Here is a 9,734-nt window from a genome sequence, read left to right as displayed (position 1 = left end):
ACTTGAGGAAATAAAATAATAGATAAAAAGACTTTGTAATCTAGAGTGCTTCTAGGATAAAGCAAATATTACAACAGTAAGAACAAAAGAATGTTTCACGTTCTAAGCAAAAGCTTCGTGAAAGATTGAGAGAGAGAGAAGAAAAAGTTTATCTGCGTTGGTATCTCTCAATGCTGTTTGTTGTCCTTTATATAGAGGTGAAAGGACCGTTGAACTTTGATGGCAGATATTTTGTCTTGAATAGAAATTAATGCCATAACTTCTGTTGTTTCTTGCCAAAACAACTTTGTCTCCCTGAATAATTTCTTTCTAATAATAGTTCCTTTAAATTCGAAGTTGACGTTACTCTTTCTGAAATAGGAAATCCATTATCAGAGTCTACGTGACTCTGTTAATCTGAGATCTTGCTATGTGGATTCAGAGCTTCTGATGTTGATCTTTTAGAGTTCTGATGATGTCTTCAGATGATGCTGAGGGCTTCTGGAATTCAGATATGTCATTGTTCAGAGTCAGAACTTCTAGAGCACATTTCTACTTCAGATGCTTCTGATAATTTGTATCTGATTTGATTCTGTATCTGATGACGTAATCAGATTCCTTTCTTCTAGTTTAGAATCCTGCACACTTAGAAACTTTTCGTTAGAGTGCCATTTTTGGTTTCATCCTTTGTTATCATCAAAATCCTGGAATCTGTTGTAGAACAATTTTTGTTCTTACACAAACTACCCTGCTCCTGGTTAAGATTAAGGGTTTTAGTTTCGAAATAAATACTAACTTCAAGGCTCAAAGTGGTTGACTAGGGAATAACTCCTTATCTCTTCAGTGTTTGGGGATTTGAAACAATGCCTTATATCATCGGCAAGGTTTTCTTCAAAAACATACCACAATAATTTCAGGTGTTTTATTTTCATCATCCTCCTTCCAATCTTTGTTACCACAATGGTTTGATAAACAAAAGTGAATAAGAGAAGTATTTTTGTTTTTAACATAAATGAAAAATGAGTGAATACGAATGGATTAATTCAAAAGATGCATAAACATTTCATTAATCTTACCAATTCAAAGAAAACAACAATGCTTAAAAGCAATTAACAATCAACATGCAAGGAAATTACAAAAGAAATGCTGAAACAGCCAAATGATTGCCAGCTTTTAGGGAATTGACTTCTTCAAACTTGATCCATTAACTTCGGGGGACACCCCTTGAGATCTTCGCACTTATCCGAGCGATCGGTTAACGTTCACCACCAAGATTCCTTCTTGAAAGGCTATATACCTGTTGTCAATCAACTATTGTACTTTGGCTTTGAAAGCATTGCAGTCTTCATTTGAATTCCCTTATGATCCAGCATGATATCCACATTGCACATTTGGGTCATACCCGGGTGGGTAAGGTTGTGGATCCGGCTTAAGAGACTTGGGAACCACCAACAAGTTTTGAACCAGAGGCTGTAAAATTTGGCTATATGTCATGAGGATTGGATAACGAGGAGAATTTCTTCTTTCCAAGTTATTTTGAGGCCTAGGATGATTTTGATGCTGATTTCGATATCTCGGGCCTTGGGATCGTTGATTTGGATGAGGAGCAAACCAAGATTGTTGGTAATGAAGATCAAAAGGTAGTGGTTGCTGGTATGGCACTTTGGGCATTGCTAACTGTTTATTTTTAGCCACTTGAAAGTTGGGATCAACAAGCCTTTTGACATTGATACAACGATCTTCAAATTCTTTTCCTTCAATCTCATCGTTGAATGCAACCCTCTTGGATCCACTACTCACTTCTCCTTTTCTTTCGTTGGTATGGGTCGTGACATTGGAAATCCAAGGCGATATATCAATGCTCTTACCAGGAAATGATGATATATCGTTAGCCACATCCCTGACCTCTTCCTTGTGGTACAAAACCTTGAGGGGTTTTAGGGGTCCTTTGCCTTTATCATTACCTGGCCCAGAAATCAAGATGTATGTACCTGAGCTTTCCTCCTTGAGTATTGGTGACCTTATGTCAATCAATCTTTGCAGCTTGAACTTAAAACTCTTGCATTCCTCGATGGAGTGCCCCATTGTTCCAGTATGGTATCCGCACTTGACCTTTGGGTGATCTTCTTCAAAGACTAAGCTCTTTTTGTTAATCAGTTCTCGTGCCAAGGCTTTCAGCACTAAGCAAGAATCTAAGTCATGTCACAATGCTCCTTTATGGAATTCACATGTTGCATTTGGATTGTACCATGGCAGGTATGGTGACGTAGGTGTGAGAGCTCGAGGGGTCACCAAAGCATTCTGGATCAGTTGGGGGTAGAGCTTACTATATGGCACTAGAATCGGGTCTTTGTGATCTTTGTTCCCCTTGTTATGATTCTGATTTTTGTTTCGAACCTGACTTCGGTGATTTTGAGAAGGAATAGCTAGAGGATGTTGAGGATGACATCCTGAGGGAGGGCCATATGCCGGTAGATGAGGAGTTGCCACATAGAACTGCCCTTGATTTGGGGCAACACCGAATAGATGTGGAGCAGTAACTCCCTCCGTTGCAGCAATGGGTATGGGATGATCCTCTTTTCTCAATAAGGCTTGCAGGGTTTCCACGATCCATCCCATTTGGATTTTCAAAAGATTGAGTTCCTCTTTCAATGCTTCTTGACTTTTCCTTTGCTCGTCCATCATCTCCTGAGACATGGTTCTTTATTCTAAACGTGTGTTAGGAATCACTTTGCTGATCATAGACAAAGGACGGATGGTTTTTCTTTTGTATTTTGTCTAGAAAATGAGATGCATTCTGATGAGATGCAAATGCAATGGAATGTGAAAATTTATTTTTTCCTTTCAATACACAAGTTTAAAATTCTAAGGTATTGATGAATCCAATTGCTTTCCAAGAATAGGTTCTCACCGGGTATGGTATAGGGTTTCAAAAAAAGTTCCTAAAGTCATGGGTCCATTAGACTGTTTGCTGCTTGTGGCAACTTACTTGTCGGGCGTCAACTCCAACCAAAGAATCAACTCCAAGTGAGGTTCTGGCATCGATCCAACGAGAAATTCATCTCGTGGACCCATACTACGCAACCATCTTTCCTAATTGGCCAAAGTATTAAGGTTCTACAAATGCTCATAAGAGTCATGGATCCTAATGAAAATATTGAAGCTTATAATAACTTACTTGTCGGGTGACAACATTCTCCCAAGGATCTACTCTAAGTAAGGTTCTTGCACAGACCCAACGAGAAATTCATCTCGCGGACCCGCACTACTCAACCTCATCCTATCTTATGTTCTTACTCGAGACTTGGGTAAAAAGTCCTTCCCACCAGGTTCGCAATCAGAGTATCCAAGTACCAAAGCATAATGGAACCAATTCAACAAATTATATCAATATGATAATAAAGATAGCAAAAGCAATAAAGAAAAGCCACATAAGCAAACAAACAAATGCACACAAAAAACCTAACTAGGGTTGACTCATTTAGGGACATTCCATTCCCCAGCAGAGTCGCCATCTGTCGAACCTCGAAAAATGAAAACACGACTTAGCGAAGCGCAATCGCACGCTCACATGATGGACTGAACAAAGTCGCCACCGAACTTTATATATTCCTAAAAGGAAAGGGGAAATATCGATAAAACCCAAGAAAGAATGACAATGATATTGGTCGTCGCAACCAAATCAGGGTTCGGGAGTCGATTACGCAAGGGGGAGGTATTAGCACCCCTCACGTATGTTGTAATCAACGGAAACCATTATGTTAGTTGTGCGCGTTAGTGTTAGCTTAAATTGTTAGGCTTCTCGAGCTATTAGGCGGGAAAGAAAGCAGAGAAGAGAAACAATGTTTTTGGATTTTTACAACGAAGGAGACTAAACCTAAGTTTTTTATTAATAGGCCTGACAAAATTTACAAATCCTGCTCCTACGTATCTCCAGATACAATAAAGAACTCAAGGCTTACGTAGTTCTGGGTAGAAAAATGTTTGTTTGTTGGTCGATTTTAGCAAAATCTATATTGTATTAATCGACGAAAATATTGTTTTACCCAAAATAAATGAGGACCAGGCGTATACCACACATCGAATGGATTTACAAATCAACATTCGGAAAAACGTCACTTATCTCAACTCAACAATTATGGCCAAAGCATTGCTTTACATCACCTTAAGACAAGATGTCTTTCGTTTATGAAAAGGTTTTAAAGATCAATCGCACGACGGCGAAAAAAGAGTTTGATTGGTTGAATGTATTTTTGGGCTTGAAAGACGAGTATTTATGACTTGCAAGCTCTTACAACTTGGGTCTAATACTAGGGATTAAGACTGGATATTTCATCCAGGTAGTCTTTTTCTTTCAATTTTATTGAGAAAAGACGTTTGAATATTTACAAATATTTTAAAGAGAAGACGAATACATAGAGCTTACAAGCTCTTACAACTTGGGCCTAATATTCGGGATTACGATTGGATATTCCATCCAGGGTAATCTTTTTCTTCAAATTTTATTGAGAAAAATACGTTTGAATATTTACAAATATTTTGAAGAGAAGACGATTACATAGGACTTACAAGCTCTTACAACTTGGGCCCAATATTCGGGATTACGACTGAATATTTCATCAAAGTAATCTTTTTCTTCATATTTATAATTATGAAAATATCTTGAATAATAAACTAAAATAATTAAAGTACAGAGGTTTGAAATTATTGAAAATTAAGTTAATGTTGCTTAATAGCTCATTGTAAGAAGGCCCAAGAGTAAGCCACGAGACCGAAATCCAACTGAAATCGAAAGCAAACCGAATTTTGCTCTAAACTAACTTAAAGTGGACTCGTATATGAATCACTTTATAAGTAGTCTAGCAATAGAATCTATGCATCCAAGCGATTTTTGGAAGTCAAATCGGATTTTAACTCCCGAATCGCAACGCAATGAAAAATCAAACAACAAATCAAATATGTTTATTATCATTCTAACACTTTTATAATTTTTACATCAACTCAAAATAATAATAAAAAAATACAAATTTAACACGACACACATGCTATTCACAATGAATCCATATTATTACAAAATCGATATAAAACTAACAATAAAACAAAATATAAAAATAATATTAACATACTACAATATATATATATATATATATATATATATATATATATATATATATATATATATATATATATATATATATATATATATATATATATATATATATATATATATATATATATATATATATATATATATATATATATATATATATATATATATATATTAAAAGACATTACAAATATATAAACATCACAAAACTAAAACTTAATTGTATATTTATAAAAAAAACTTTTAACTAAGATGATATATATCTATATATAAAACACAAAAGTATCCTAAATATATATACATATATAACTAAAATAGAACAATATATATATATAATATATAAAACCCACGTAAAGCAAATGAAAAATGAAAAAAAACAGAAAGTAATATATATATATATATATATATATATATATATATATATATATATATATATATATATATATATATATATATATATATATATATATTATATATATATATATATATATATATATATATATATATATATATATATTATATATATATATATATATATATATATAATATATATATATATATATATATATATATATATATAGATAGATAGATAGATAGATAGAGAGAGAGAGATATTCAAACTAGAAAAAAATATATATTATAAAATTATATTATAAACCTATAAATAAATAAAAAATTTGCAAGTATGTATATATTATAAATCTATAAATAAATAAAAATCTGCAAGTATATATATTATAAAATTATAAATAAATTTAAAAAATCTGCAAATGAAAGCCCATGTGCCGCCGACTGTATGCTTCAGATGGGTTTCGTCCTCCTCTCTTTCAACAATGCATCACTTAATATATATATATATATATATATATATATATATATATATATATATATATATATATATATATATATATATATATATTAGGGTTACTTAATTATAACAAATATCAAAATGTCCTTAATATTTATTTTAGAGAAAGTAACAATTAAAATTAAATAAAACTAGATATTTAAAATAATTAAAACAAAATCAAACCAAAAACATCAATAATTTTATTTATTTTTATAAACGGTCTGACAAAAATGCAAAAATAAATAGACTTAAAATGAATAAAAATTGGGCACAAAAATGCTCGAAAAATAAAAATAAATGCACAAAAATGATCAGTGCGAAATAAACTTATTGAAAAAATACAACATTTCTTTTAATTTTGAAATAAATTTTGACCGGTTAAATAGGCTCGAGCTGATAAAAAAGTGGCCGAAAAATTAGCTGAAAAATAAATCGAGCATACCAAATTAAACTAAACGAAACGTAGATTAATAAAGCTGATGTCTGGAAGCTTGATTTTAAAAAATTTCGTCCACTGATTTGACGCACATCCGTCGATTTGTTCAACCGGTTTGCCTGTAGATCCAAAAAAATTATTTCAACTGATATTCTAGGCACTATGCGGTATGGAATACATGGTATGCTATGTAGAGGTGCAACAACTATGATGAATATATTGAATCGGGATTTAGGGTTAAAATCAGGGTGTGACACCAATTCTTGAACAACCTCTTACTCAAAGGGGTAAGATTTGTAGAGGAAAAATTAGTAATGATTTTTAGGTTACTCATTCAAGATAAAGAAAAATGGGGGCATTGGTCATCCAAGTCGTGACCATTGATGCACGATCTCTCCCCCTAACCCTCACAAATCTAACTTTCCAAATTTTATAAGGACTAGAGTGGGGTTTTAGCATCTTCTTCCAAGGATACCAAACAAGGTCACCCAACCTCTTATGGGTGTTAATAAGATACCATAGAAGGAAAAAATACCCATATAGTAGGTTGAACCTCTGACCTCCAAAACAAGATTTAGAACTCCTTAATAATGCCCTAGACATTAGGTGTAATTTTATACAGATAACTTTCGCAACCACTATGAGTTTGGCCTCAAATGGTGTGAATGGGATTAAGGCCCCTAGTTTGTGGATGATGATAAGCTGAAGATATAAATAAGGGGTGGGAAAATAATCTTTAATAGCAATGTTGGCTCTCTCCATTTCAAAACATGGATCCAAGATTATGTCTTGCTTATGCCCGATATTGGAAAGCCTAATCTGACATTGAAAGAAAGCTACCCTTTATTCATCAAATTACAAGGATGTGAAATCTTCCATGCTAAAATGTTTATAACCCTCCATCGATTTCTGATAAAAGAAGGGAGGAGCAAGAAAGTCACTATCAAGATCATTTGGATTTTCACGTCTCACACATCCTAACACATGACGTTAAAGGCACGACGATTCCTAAAATACCTCAAGGGATAACAATGATCATTAAGTACATAACATGTAAGGAGGGAACAAAGTCATACATGGGGCCACACTTAAGAACTTGCAGAGAAAATGAACTCTTAACTTATGGAAACCCTTGAATGTACGAACAAATACCTAAAAGTGGTTAGAAGATTAAAATGTGAACATGTAAGCCTCTTATAAGGATGAAAAGTCCAATCATAGGGGTAACCTACCACCATCTTCTAAGAAAATTAACATTTGTAGGAAATAGGTAAGATTTTTTGAGTCAGAGACACGTGTCAAGGAAAAGGATAAGTTCAGCTTTCAAAGATGGATCATTATTGATTTCATTTAATGCAATGAGTGCTTTACCTAATTGATGTTTCGATTTCCCTCAGTTGACTAATGTTTGATTTCCTTAAGTTGATTGACGTCAGAAATCACATAAATGACAACACTTAGAGGCATATCCCAGAGTCACCTTACATTTGAGAGACTCAGTTAATGCTTCATTTGAAGGGTTCAACTTGAAAATATCTCGCTTACAACCTTCTTTGAGTATTCGAAATGGGAAGGTGAAACTAAACCACTTTGCCCTTTTTCAATACCTCATACTTGAGGGACTGTGTATCAACATATTTGTGAGGAGGTCTTAAGAGGAGATATGGAGTCCTCACTCAATCCAGAAACAAGATCGAACGTTATTCTGGTTTGTCCCCATTTTCGTGAAATTATTCCTCTAGCAAGGCAGCCGATAAGTCATCGAAGGGTTTGTATGAATAATCGAATGGTAAGCATTACTTGTTTAAAAGTTTCCCACGGTGATCTAATATCTTTTCAAGAAAATAATTCGAGAATATGTGGTAAAGAAATAAGGAGATCTTTCTATATCGAAATATCAGTTGATAAAATTATAGGAAAATTCCTGGATCACCCCGTAAGAATGTCGAGAAGAACCAAAACAGAATGGTTCCACCTACTCAAAACTAAGCGGGGATTCCGCCTACTACTAAAATCCAGGTTTTTACAATAACAACTGCGTTATTCTATGCAAGAAGAAGACTTTGAAAGAACTAAGAAGTTTGGATCCGAAAAAGTATGCTTAGGCAGTGCCTTCACTGAGCACAATAGAATGAAGAGGAATTTGTATCATTTAAAATCCCTATTCTTATCGAAGAGAAGAAACGAGAAAAACTGATATCTTCCTACTTGAATAAGAAGTCCTATAGTTTACAACTCTTAGTTATATAGTAATTCGACCTATTGCTCCTCATCCCCCTATCAGTTTACTATGAAGAGAAGAATCAAAAAGATTGAAATACCTACTCATTATTCGGAGGTGAATCATAGAAAACCAAAAGTGGTGGTATTTTATGGACCTAACATAGGTCACATCCCTCACGACATAAGATTGAAAGATCCAAACCTTCCTCTTCGGAGCGGAAATGAACATGGCCAAAACATATAAAGATCAATGTAGTCACTCATAGAGACATATCTATCCAGATAGAGGATAATCTTTATTGATTCATAGATAGATTTATATCCATATAGATAGGTATCTCTGGGAAAATTTCATCGAATGAGTTTCCCTTTTATCATATAAGTTTCTCTTCTATAGGATAAGTCACCCAACATGAGAATTGGTGAACGATATGTCCTGTAATTCCCAGACTGCTTTCAAGATTATCACACGGGTCTTTTCAGCAGGTTTTGTTCTTACTCACACGCTTTCCGGGAAACTTCCCAGAAGGTCGCCCATTCAAATACTACTCTAAGTAAAGCACACTTAACTATGGAGTTCTTATCTATTAGGCTACCGAAAAGAAGATGCATCTTTTTGGTATAGGTAGTACCAATTAATCCTTATAAGTCTTCCTTCAATAATATAGTCTAATACTTGCACAACCTCAGGAACCCTCTCATTCCTATGTGAATTTGACTTTTCCCTATAAGCCGCTAGGAGTGTCTCATTGTCATGCCTTGTGCACCAACAACCACTCCCTCGCCCTCGGGTGTAACATATAACCACTCTCTGGCCTCTTTAGCCTCAGGTGTTACATACCCACCAGCTTGCGTTTGGTTCGTCCCAGAAGGTCACCCATCCAAATACTACTCCAAGTAAAGCACACTTAACTATGAAGTTATTATCTATTAGGCTACCGAAAAGAATATGCATCTTGTTGGTATAGTTAGTACCAATTAATCCTTATAAGCCTTCCTTCAACAATGTAGTCACATACCTGCACAACCTCAAGTTCCCTCTCATTCCTATGTGAATTCAACTTTTCCCTAGAAGCTGCTAGTAGTGTCTCATTGTCATGCCTCGTGCACCAACAACCACTCCCTCGCCCTCGGGTGTA

General features: G+C 34.3%; 1 pseudogene; it reads left to right on the top strand.

The window, feature by feature from the left end:
* The first annotated feature begins 8,035 nt into the window (after positions 1-8,035).
* Positions 8,036-8,839, top strand: LOC127131186 (ribosomal protein S4, mitochondrial-like; annotated as a pseudogene).
* The last annotated feature ends 895 nt before the right edge of the window (positions 8,840-9,734 follow it).

This window comes from Lathyrus oleraceus, chromosome 3, assembly GCF_024323335.1.
Source record: "Lathyrus oleraceus cultivar Zhongwan6 chromosome 3, CAAS_Psat_ZW6_1.0, whole genome shotgun sequence".
Taxonomy (NCBI): Eukaryota; Viridiplantae; Streptophyta; class Magnoliopsida; order Fabales; family Fabaceae; genus Lathyrus; species Lathyrus oleraceus.
Note: the sequence above shows the minus strand (reverse complement) of the source record. Positions and strands in the feature narration are given on the sequence as shown.